This window comes from Gossypium hirsutum, chromosome D13 (assembly GCF_007990345.1).
Source record: "Gossypium hirsutum isolate 1008001.06 chromosome D13, Gossypium_hirsutum_v2.1, whole genome shotgun sequence".
In the NCBI taxonomy this organism is placed as follows: Eukaryota; Viridiplantae; Streptophyta; class Magnoliopsida; order Malvales; family Malvaceae; genus Gossypium; species Gossypium hirsutum.
The window spans coordinates 38,121,074-38,134,093 of record NC_053449.1 but is presented as its reverse complement, the minus strand read 5'-3'; the positions used below and the strand labels follow the sequence as shown (position 1 = coordinate 38,134,093).

General features: G+C 34.9%; 1 non-coding gene across 1 annotated transcript; it reads right to left on the bottom strand.

Annotated features, from left to right (window-relative positions):
* Positions 1-6,046: 6,046 nt before the first annotated feature.
* On the bottom strand, positions 6,047-6,152 carry LOC121226009 (small nucleolar RNA R71). Its single transcript, XR_005923910.1, has one exon. It is a non-coding gene; the product is annotated as a small nucleolar RNA R71 (small nucleolar RNA).
* Positions 6,153-13,020: the final 6,868 nt, after the last annotated feature.

Here is a 13,020-nt window from a genome sequence, read left to right as displayed (position 1 = left end):
ATAAAAAGGGAGGCACTTCTATAACTCATGTAGTGAGTAGGTTGACAGAATAATTGGGGTGTGTTGAAAGTGCAGATAAGCGTGCTAAATAGAAGGGTCCTCCAAATGGAAAAAGTAGTGGGATTTGTTAAAGGCACCTTAGATACGGCATATGAGAAAGAAAGGGGTGTTTCCTTCGGAGATACTTGAGCACTAGTATTTGCCAAAGATATTGTAGAATCATTGGCTAAGGGTATGTAACAATTCATCGAATCCCTGAAATTTCAAGTGTAATTGACAAAGAGGTCACCAAAAAAGTAAGGAATCTTCCAAGGATCACTTTAAGGCGAGGATTTCCCAAAATGGTCTAATCAAAAAAGTCGACTAAATATTTATAAAGATAAAGCAATGAACAGTTAAGACTATGTAGCGCGAGAAAGTCTGCAAGGACTATCAAATGCAGAAGTTAGCTAAGCACTACCTAGTGTGGAAAGCCCGTCAAAAAATAGAGAAAGAAATGAAAGACTATCAAGGTTATATAGCACAAGAAAGACCATGTGGGACTACCAAAGGTGGAAACCGCCAAGGGATAACTGAGTAGGAGATAGTCCATTGGGAACTATCTATAAATTAGAGCATCTTAAAAGGTTGGACTAAGGTGAATAAATACAGTGGGGTTACATTACGGGTACAAGTCTGCTAGGAAAAAAGAGGGTGTTTCATTAGTCTGTCAAGAATCATATTCAAGTTCATGAATGAGGATATTAGAAAGAGATTTTGTAGAATCGTTGGCTAAGGGTATGTAACAATTTATCGAATCCCTAAAATTTTAAGTGTAATTGACAAAGGGGTCACCAAAAAAATAGGGAGTACACTAAGGATCACTGGAAGGCAAGGATTTCCCCAAATGGTTTAATTGAAAAAGTTTCCAGAGATCTACAAAGATAAACTAATGTCCGGTTAAGACTATGTAGTTCAGGAAAGTTCGCAAGGACTATCAAATGCAGAAGTCCGTTGAGGACTACCTTGGGTGGAAATTTCGTCAAAAAGTAGAGAAAGAAATGAAAGTCTATCAAGGTTATATAGAAAAGGGAAGACCATGTGGGACTACCAAAGGTGGAAACCGCCAAGGGATAAATGAGTAGGAGATAGTCTATTGGGAACTATCTATAAATTGGAGCATCTTAAAGGGTTGGACTAAGGTAATTAAATATAGTGGGGTTACATTACGGGTACGAGTCTACCAGGAAAAAAAAAGGGTTTTTAATTAGTCAGCCAAGACTCATATTCAAGTTCGTGAATGAAGATATTAGAAAGAGACCCTATTCAGGAAAGATCCATGTTGGCAAATACGAGTATCAATGATGAGTCATATCATGAAAGGTATAAAGGAAGCTTAGAATGATGATAAATAGGGTCAAGACCCATAAGAAAATATTGTTAGATAAAACATAGTTATGGCTAGACCCATGGTTATGTCTGCCAATAGTTAACTCAGAGAAAACAAGGCATTGGCTACACCAGCGAAATTTATGAATTTTCCTACAAAATTTAAGGAGTTTTAACTTTGTGCATAAAATATCATTTTCCCAAAATTTATGAAGTCTTGTATGAATTCCAATGCATAGGATCTCTGTAACACCCCATACCTGGTCTGGTCCCTGAAGTCGAGCTATAGAACACCACATTAGCCATTTAAGTGACTCTCTATTAACACCCAACCTAACATCTAACAGACCACAAGTTAACATAAAACAACATGTAAAGGTTTAAGAAAGTACAAGCTCGCGAACTCACTTCACTTTTAAGGACTTAACTTACTCTTTCCATGAAGTCATAAATATTTGAAGGATGGAATTAAGAGCCTGCGAACCTTAAGTTTTTTCAAACAATGTACACAATAGTTCATCTGTTTGACATTAGGGTTCGCACCCTTACTTAGCTCGCACATTCTAAGACTTTGTAGAGTAAGACTCTTTAAGTAGGGTAAGTCTCGCAAACTAGCTATTGGGTATTTAGATACTGCGAATATGGTTTGTATGGTTTTTCCTATATAGCATATCAAAATTTATTAAGGGTTCACAAATAGTAGTTCGCCAATCACTGGGGTTCACACTTATCATAGTTTGCAATCCTATAACTTCGTAGCAACTTTGGCAAACTCTATGTAAGGTGTAAGGTGTAAATTAAGAAAACATCAAATCTGACTTGGACTATATTTAATTTTAATAAATCAGATGTGTTCATAAAATATTTATTGGTTCGCAAATAAAAACATAAAGAAAAACACAAGGAAAAACATAAAAATAATGAAGTCCTAGAACAAATGGGTAAGTTAAAAAAAAAGATAAATCTAAGCCCAAGTAGATTCCTACATTGCCTCTAATCTAAGGTTTGCTTGTATCACCTTTTCAATATTTTTACTTTGCCTGGATCACTCACATCGCTGCTATTTATCGTGCAATCAATTATCTATAGTGTTTAAAAAGGAGTGTGTGAGCTCTTGGGAACTCAGTGAATATACAGGAAAGAATAACCACATAGAATATACAAAACATAAGTGAAACAAAAACTTTCACAAAATCATTGAACTGCGAATTGGGTCGCCATATTTTTGTGAAGTTTGGTTCACAGATACTTACTATCAGATAGCTTTAAAACTGTAAAACATAGTATTTTACAAAACATAATCTTATTTACATGTTCTTTTCCATTTGGATAAGAGGATATCCTTATAATGCCTCAGAATGACTCAACAAGTCTTAACATGTCCCACAAGTGTAGCATAAAGCTAAGCACTCTCCAACACACCAACATGTCCCATTGAGTGGAGCTTAGCTCGATACTCCCTTATCTCTCCAACCTTTTTGAGAACCGCTCTTCCAAATCACAAAACATAAAGGTGAGTATTCACAATCCTATGGCATGCCATTACGTCTAATAGTTTTAGAAGGTTTTAGTGTCAAAACATTTACTTGAAATACAGAGCTCGCAAATCATGAGGAGCTCCCAGAGAACTGTTCATATTGAGCACGCAATAAAGAGCTCGCATATCACCATTCAAAAAACACATATGTAAACACAATCACAAAAACATAGTTTTAGAGAAGGCTTATTCTCGAAACTTTGGTTAAAACCCTAGGCTCCTAATTAACATTATGGTTCGCACATATGTGTGACGATCCCTGAACACTCACCAATTTGCTAAAAACTTTAGACAAGGTTTTCTTTTCCCTTGTCTTTACTTGTAGATGGTTCTGTCAGGTTTGTAATTTCAGAAACATACACAAGTCACTTAACAGACAAAGCACATTAAAACTCATACATAATCACAAGCGAACCTGGGTTCGCACCTGTTAGCCTTTTGGTCAACCTAGTTTCCTTTCTTGTGAACTCTTCTAAATATCAACACAATAGAAAAATATAGTCTTACCTTAGATCATAAGAGCTAAGTTTTGGGTAGAAACTTGACAACAAGATAATTGATGGAGAATTTTGAGAGAATTTTCTCGTTCAAAAGAATATGAAATTTTTAACGAGAAGAGCTTAATTTATAGGCTCTAAGTGTTTTGATATTCTTAGGATACCCTATTCGAAGTAAAAGTAGGAAAGAGTTACATGCTTGGATCATGTTATGAAGAGAAAAGTAAGTTGCCTTCCTAATTTTGGTATAATTACCCTTTGACTACTACTTTTGAATTACGACCCAAAAGAATGATTAACAGTTCGCCAGGATCACTGGCGAACTCCTGCTCCACCAAGCTCACTAGCAATCATAGTTCGCTAAATACACTGACGACCCCAGTTCGTTAGGCCTTCTGGCGAACCCTAGCTCACCAGGCCTACTGGCGTACTTCAATTCACTATGTCTACTGAAGTACTTCAACTTGCCAGGCCTACTGATAACTCTCGAAAAAAAGTTATATTTCATGCCTTTAGACTTGACTAATTATTTGTACTTGGGTACATTTAGTGGCATTTTAAGAAATTTTATTAGTATTTTTATCTTTTGCATTAAGAGCTTAGACTATGTTTACATGCTAGATAGTTTTAATTGCCTGTGGAAGGGTTGTGTTTGGTGATTTGGTAGGTGCAGGATATGAAGAAAGAAATAAAGGAGTGAAGGTTTGACGAGGCAAAAGGTTGGATAGTTTTTTATCCTGTATGTCGTGGCAACTCAAGAAGATGATCAAGTCAACAATCATCGCAGACCAGTTTCAGCCCAACTCTAATTGTACCAGAAAAATCTACCTAAAAAAGAGGAGAAGATATCGTAGGATGTTAGAGCTATTCTAGGAAAAAAAACCTATAAAAAACTGAAGGAGGAATCCCTAAGTGTGGAGATCCGAAGGCTACAATTGAGGGTAGCGGCTAAGTAGAGATGAAAAGATGAGACAAAAGAAAGTCCCTCTCAGCCATTATAGGACATTTTGCAACTGGATTAAGGATTGATTTGGCGACAACCATCTTCCTAAGTTCTTCCATTATTTCTTATTCTGTTCTCTGTGAATTAATTTGATCAAAATGATTATGGGTGTTACTTCAAACTTGAATTTTAATTGCTGACCCATGAGCTAAATCTCATTGGGTTGGGATTACATGATGAAAGATTTTATTTGATTGTTTAATTCATAAATATATGCGTATACTCTATAGACATAGATGAATGTGCAGTATGTCCATAAAACTGAATCTAATTCTGAAAAAGTTGGATTAGTTGGACAGTAATCGAATGATATGAGCAAGTACTCAACATATACTTGTATTAGACTTTAAACATAGAGCAACGTTCACATGGAATTAAGATAAATCAGTGCAGGGTATTGTGCTAAGGCTTAAAGACAAAGGCCAGGTAATTTGAGACCTTGCTCTCAAAAGAAGCAGGTCACTTCAGGTCTCTTCTATGAAGTAGATTAAGTACGATTTTGATGAGTCATTACTGAAAGTAAAGGCAGATTCTTAGTAATCCCAACCTTTCAAATCAACATTGTAGACCTTCAATCCGTTGTCGCAGCGTCTTTTCCATATCATTCTTAGTTATTTACCTATTCGCTAACATTTTTTTCACGTAATTATTCTCGTAATTGTCATGCATTTTTACTCTTAATTTTCCTTAGTATTTTCCAATATTAGTTAGTATATATTCCACACCCATCGTTATTATTTTAATTTATCACTGTGTACTTATATAGGTTTTGCCATAACATTAATCATTATCATAACTTGACCATTTTTATACCTAATCTGATCCCTGTGAAGACAATCTCACTTGCCACTTTATTACTTGATTCGACGTGTATACTTGCAAAATTCGCATATCATATTCACACGTGACAAGTTTTTTGCATCGTTTCCGGGGATTGGCAATTTGGTGTAATTTGGTTTGGTTATTTTACTTAATTCTATTAGTTTCATTTAACTTATTTTATTCTAATTCCCATAGGTTTGCCATCAGTGCATGAGAAGAGGCATTACTGCTAACAAAGAATATTTTTGACCTAGAGATCTAAAGAACTTTATAAAGAAGGCGGAAAGAACTGCGAAAAATGGCTAGGAACGGGAATGATCCTGGTCTCACTAATAATCCGAATGGTAAAGATGCTAATCCTTCTATTCATAGAATGATACCTGTTATGAATGATAATTTGAATGGTCAGTGCGCTAATCATCATATTTGTGGAGTGATAGACAACCAAGATAGACCAATCTGAGAGCATGTTGTGCCAATTTTTGATGACCTAAATCCAGGGATAGTCAGACCACAAATATAGGCTCAAAAATTTGAACTAAAACTAGTAATGTTTCAAATGTTTCAAAAAATAGGACAGTTTGGTGGACTACCCAATGAAGATCCAAGACTGCGTTTACAACTTTTTATAGAGGTTTGTGACTCGTTTAGGCAACAGGGTGTTTCTGAAGACACTCTACGACTTAAACCATTTCCATATTCCTTAAGAGATCGTACGAGAGCATGGCTGAATGTTTTGCCGTTAGAAATATTGGCATAATGGAATGATCTTTTCCAAAGGTTTTTGCTATAGTATAATCCCCCAAAATATGAATGCCAAGTCTAGAAATGACATCACATGTTTTCGGTAAAAGGAAGATGAAACACTATATGAAGTTTGGGAACGATTTAAAGATTTAATTTGAAAATGTATGATGCACGGGTTTCAACACTAGGCTCAAATGGAGATATTCTAGAATGGGTTGAATGAGTATACATGGATGGTAGTTGATGCTTTGTCCACTAGTACTTTGTTGGATAAATCTTATAATGAAGCATATGAGATTTTGGAAAAGATTGCCAACAATGATTATGAATATACTACCACAAGAGTTGGGACAGGCAAGAGAATTGCTAATACTATGAAGCTAGACATAATGACTTCATTGACAGTCAAGGTATCTTCTTTGGCTAACATGATTAAAACAATGAAAAGGCCTAATATAGTCTAGGAGATAAAATAAACTGAACTATCATATGTTTATTGTGGTGAAGACCATGTGTTAGATGAACGCCCATCAAATCTAGCATCTGTGTGCTACATGGGTAATTTTAACCGAAGCAATAACCCCTATTCCAATACATATAGTACATGGTGGAAACAACATCCAAACTTTAGTTGGAATAATCAAGGTGCAAGGAATTTTAACAATAAAAAAAGACAGAATGCCATTAATGCATCGCCTAGTTATACTTAACCTATGCCAAGGTAAAATGTCCAGAAAGGTCAGGCATCGATTTCATTATCATCATCTATTGAAGCTTTGTTGAAAGAATATATGGCCAAGAATGATGTTGTAATTTAGAGTCAGGATGCGGCTCTCCTAGCTCTTAAGAATCAAGTGGGGCAAATTGTGAATGCTTTAAATTTGAGACTACAAGGGACATTGATGAGTGATACCAAGAATTCAAGATCACAAGGGAAGGAGCAATGCAAGGCCATCACTCTTAGAAGCGAAACTCAACTTGATGAAATTGCTCAAGATGTGGTAAGCTGTAAAAGTAACACATTTTAATCTAATTCTTAATGCATTTTTGGATGACTCATCATGAAAATTAGTGAATTTGATGCTCCTAATCCTTTAAATTCATGTTTCTAAACTTAGAAGAGTATTTGGGAGCAAAAGAAGCAAAAACGAGCTAAAATCGAAAAAATAGAGTTGTTTTCAGGAGCCACAGAGCCTGGCCATTTCCACACGGATTGGACACACGCCTGTGTGTGCCACACAGTCTGGCCACACGCACATGTGCCAGCCCGTGTTTATTTCACACCTTGCTTCCCAAATATGTGGAAAATCCCAATTGTTAGGCTTTCTGAGCATTTTAAAGTCTATAAATTCCAATTAGAAGAAGACATAAGGGAGCAATCAGAGAAGATCGATGAAAACACTCAAAGAACATCGTAGAATCGACTCGGAAGCAGATCTCTATCAAGATCGAAGATCTCCTTTTAATTTTTAAAGTTTTATTGAGTTTCTTATGTCTTGTGGTTGTTCTAAATTTGAGGTGTTTTCATTTAGGATTATGAACTAATTCCCTAGATACCTAGGGAGGATGAAACCTATGATGAATCCTTTTATTTAATTTCTTTTTTTACACGATAAATACTTGATTCTTGTTCTCAATTATGTATGCTTATTTCTTGTTTTAATATTTCTAAGATATTAATTCATGTTTAATATGCTTAATTCAGTGGGGCAAAAGTCCTTGTTTAAGAGTAGATCTAGCATAATTGAGTCGAGGTGCATGCAATCCTAGAAATAGGACGACATAAATCTATCAGGTTAGAGTCAAATCTAATAGGGGAATTCATAGATCGAGTTAATACGATGATAGGGGTTTTAATTAGAAAGATATTTCAATTAATCAACCTAGAGTCAGTTGTTCTTACTCTCGAAAGAGATATTAACATAATTTAGGGATTTCTATGGACCAAGACACAAGTGAATAAGTTGTTTAATTCAGATTCATAATAATCGGTGAAGTCAAGGTGGATTCTTTCCTGGGTATTGTCTATCTCATTGGTTATCTTTGATTATTTTCTTATTTCACTCTTTGTTGCGTTCTTAGTTAAATTAGTTTAGTAATTTTAGATTAAAACGCAATCACTCCAATATGCCGGCTAACTAATTAGTTAAATTATTTTAGTAGTTTTAGTCCTCGTGGATACGATATTCCCTACTCACCATAGCTATACTATTGTTCGATAGGTGAGCTTGCCTTAGTCGTATTGATAGTTAGTAGGAGAGGATAACTTGAATAACAACCAAGTAAAGATCCTGGAGTCATTTGAAAAACATATTGAATCTGAAAAGGGTAAGCAGCAAAATGTTGTGGCAAACCCATAACATGTTGTCGACAGGAATGCCATGACAAAACAATATTAGAAACCTAAAGGACGACCACTTTTACCTTTTCCTCAGCAATTTCACAAATCTAAGTAGGATATTTGGTTCAAAAGATTTTTGGAGGTTTTGAAACAAATCCATATTAACATACCACTGGTTGAAGCTCTGGAGAAAATGTCCAACTACGTGAAATTTATGAAAGATATATTGTCAAAGAAGCGCAAATTGGGAGAATTTGAGACTATTGCTCTTATGGAAGGTTGCATAGCAATGTTGATGAATAAATTACCTCCAAAGTTGAAGGACCTAGGGAGTTTCAATCCCATATTCAATTGGAAATCATTATGTTTCTAAGGCGTTATGTGATCTTGGAGCAAGTATAAATCTAATGCATATGTCTATTTTTAGAAAGCTAGGAATTGGAAAAGCAAGGCGTACTACGGTTACGTTGCAACTGGCTGACCGATCCTACGTGCATCCAGAAGGTAAAATTGAAGATGTACTGGTAAGAGTAGAAAAATTTATCTTTCCTGCGAATTTCCTTATTTTAGAATGTGAAGCTAACCAAGATGTGTCAATTATTCTTGGAAGAAATTTTCTTGCTACAGGTAGGACTTTAATTGATGTACAAAAAGGTGAGCTGACCATAAAGGTAAATGATTAGCAGGTTACCTTCAATATGTTTAACGCTTTGAAATTTACTTATGTTAATGATAAATTCCACGCCGTTGGGTTACGAGAAACAACAGTGAAGGAGTTTATAAGATATTGCCACATCAATTCTGACAATAATCAAGATTTAATTGAGTAGAGTGATACAATAAGTCTTAAGGAATTTGGTGAATTTAAGGCAACCAAGCAGACAGTGGATAAACCAGGGAAGAAGTTTGAATCCTTGAATTTACCAAATCGACCTTTCAGTCCTCCTAACATTCTATAGAGGAACCTCCTACACTAGAGTTAAAATCTTTGCCGCAGCATTTGAAGTATGCATACTTGGGCGACAATAGTACTTTACCGGTAGTAATTTCTGCAGAGCTGACACCCACAAAAGGCAAGTTTGTTAGAAATTCTTCGATGATTTAAAAGGGCATTGGGATGGACCCTAGCTGATATAAAGGGGATTAGCCCTACATTCTATATGCATAAGATTTTGTTGGAGGATTGTCCTAGATATTCCATTAAACAGCAGCGAAGACTAAATCCGATCATGAAAGAAGTTGTTAAGAAAGAGATTATTAAGTGGCTTGACACTAGCATTATCTACCCAATTTCAAACAGCTCATGGGTGAGTCTTGTGCAATGTGTACCCAAGAAAGGAGGTGTCACAGTGGTAAGTGGAATGACGGAAATGTGCAAGTGTACACAATCGCAACAAGTAATAAAGTGACAAGTAAATGTCGAGTTATCGTACCCACAGGGACTATGAAAAGAATTATTTATGAATGCAATTAAAAACACTTTGATGAAAAAAAATATTTTGATTTGAGGAGGTGATTAAAAACTAAGATTTTTAACTAAGTAAAATAAATAAAAATAAAATAAAAGTTCCAATGCATGATTTCAAAAGATGATTTTAATCAAGATGACATAATTGTGTTAGATTAATTATATTTCTTAACATAGAATTACTAAACTCATGTTCATGTTGTTATGAATAAACTCACAGAAACTTGGTAATTTACTAACTTATGAACATACTCACCTACCAAAATCCATTTACAAATGCGTTAATGCACATACATACTTATGAAATTAAAAATAATCTCTTGTACATATCTCTATGCCAATTCAAACAATTAAATTCAATCACATAAGCACATAAAAGATTATGTGAGGTAAAAATGTATTCCTACCTTGAAATAGTTTAATCATAATAATCTTGCAAGTTATGTCAGGCTAATGTATCGTTAGATATCGTTGCTAATTTAACCCTCAGCTGCCTTAGATGATTAAACATGCACTGATTAAGTATCATGTCAATTAATTACAATTTCAATCCGTTTAAATAATTAATTCATTAGTTACCTTACAATTGTAATGCAAGAATAACTTAGTCATGGTTTTACTTAATCAAACATCTTACCTAGGCCTATAACAACACAAACACATTTTTAATAAATTAACTGGACAAAATGCAATCAACCTATCACAAATTAAATTTAAGTCATATTAATTAAATTAAACATATCAACATCACAATTATTCATAGACATGTTCATAACAACAACAATAAAATTAAAATGATAAGGAACAAGAATCAAATTTGGTGTTTCTTCGAGGCTTGACTAAGTTGCTGTGCTCCTTCTTCTCTGCTTGTTCTTGTTGAACTGAGACATCCACGAACACTCAAATGGTGGTTGAAGGACTCTTTTTCAAGAGGTAAAATTGGCAAGGGAATGAGGAAGAAAATGAAGAACAACGGAAGGAGATTGAAGAGAGAAAGTGAGAGAGAAGTGAAAGGATAAGAGGTTTTGAGATGTGTTTCAAATGAGCAGCCAAGGGGGGTTTTATAGGTTGAGTAGGCTGCTAAAAATATAAAAAAAAATCAGCAGCCATAGAGTCCCCCATGGCCAGCCACACATGTGGTAAGTTTGAAGGTTTCAAACTTGCTATTTTAAGGTAGGGGCAAATCTAGAAAGACATGAATAGTGGAGGGTTTGAATACAAATTCAAGGAGTCTTCAAGGGCTATTTTTCAAGCCAAATAATCAGCCAACCAAGCTGATTGGGTCAGCATGTGGGACGGTCTTGGGCTGCCCAATGATCAGTTTTCCCAGTTCAACTCAACTGGGCCTCTTTTTATAATTAATTAATAATACTTTATTTAACCCAAAATAATTTGGATTAAAATTATGAATTATATTATGAATTAATATTCATAATTTGGACCATCTTCGGCTGAAAAATTAATTCGCCTCGATGCTTCAAAAATTGCTTCTCGATTTTACGCAGTATCTGTCGAGCCAATTTTCGCCCTTTGTGGGAATCTGTCAAAAATGATCAAAATTTATTATAAAATAATTAAAATTCAACATGTTAATAATTTAAGTACAATTTAATTATTTTATAATTATTATATATTTTTTGACAAGAATTACTACGAATTTGCATGAATTTGAGTTAAAAAGGGCATGAAAAAATGTGTATATTTTCGTGTTTCTAGTAAGTAGTGAAAATAATGAGCTCATACCAATTCATATAGTCATAAGATGGAGAGTATGTATGGATTATCGCAAGCTTAACAAGGTACGATGAAAGACCAGTTTCCCCTACCATTCATTTATCAGATGTCGGATAGGTTAGTTGGGAAAGCTTTCTACTATTTTTTGGATGGTTATTCAAGATATAATTAGATCTCCATAGCTCCCAATGACCAAAAGAAGACAACTTTTACATGTCCATAGGGTACTTTCGCGTTTAAATAGATATCATTCCGGTTATGTGATGCCCCGACAACTTTTCAATGTTGTATGATGGTCATATTCTCTAACATGGCGGACAATTTTCTTGAAGTCTTCATGGATGATTTTTTTTATGTTCGGGAATGATTTTGAAGATTTTTTGAAAATTTTGGAATTGGCTCTATTCCGATGTGAAAAAAATCTTGTTTTAAGTTGGGGGAAATGTCACTTCATGGTTCGTGAAGGAGTTGTCCTGGGGCATAGGATATCATAGAGAGGAATTGAAGTAGACAGAGCAAAAATTGAAGTGATAGAAAAACTTCCACCTCCCTCCAGTGTCAAGGGTGTTAAAATTTTCTTTGGTTATACGGGTTTTTATAGAAGATTCATTAAGAATTTTTCAAAGATATCTAAACCCTTGTGCACTTTGTTGGAGCAAAATATAATTTTTGATTTTCATGAATAGTGTTTGGCAGCCTTTGAAGAGTTAAAGAATAAACTCATAGCAACACCAATTGTAGTAGCTCCGGAATGGATACTACCTTTTGAACTCATGTGTGAGACCAGTAATTATGCTATAGGGAACATGCTGGGGCAAAGGAAAGACAAAATATTGCGGACAATACATTATGCTAGTAAAACATTATCAGAAGCACAACTTAATTATACCACCACAGAAAAGGAGTTATTGGTTGTGGTATTCACATTCAATAAATTTTGTTCGTATCTAGTTGGTATAAAGATCATAGTCTACACAGACCACTTAGCTATTAAGTTTCTAACGAGCAAAAAAGATGCTAAGCTGAGGTTGATTAGGTGGATATTGTTGCTACATGAGTTTGACTTAGAAATTAGATATCAAAAAGGGACTGAAAATCAAGTGGCTGATCACTTGTTAAGGATAAAATCTGGAAGTGAAGGTAGTCATGGTACACTTATTAAAGAAGAATTTCCAGACGAACAGTTGTTAGCTGCCACAACATTACCTTGGTATGCTGACATATTGACCTATATAGTGAGTGGTGTGTTGCCACTCGATCTCAATAGTCAGAGAAGACGAAAATTTCTTCATAATGCCAAGCACTATCATTGGGAATAACCTTTCTTGTTTAAACATTGTGCTGATCAGATAATTAGGAAATGTATTCCTGATGATGAAATACATAGCATTCTCTAGAATTGTCATTCAGCTCCGTAAGGAAGACATTTTGGAGGGATGAGAACTACCGCCAAAGTACTTCAATCAGGATTTTATTGGCCAAGTCTGTTCAAGGATGCTCATG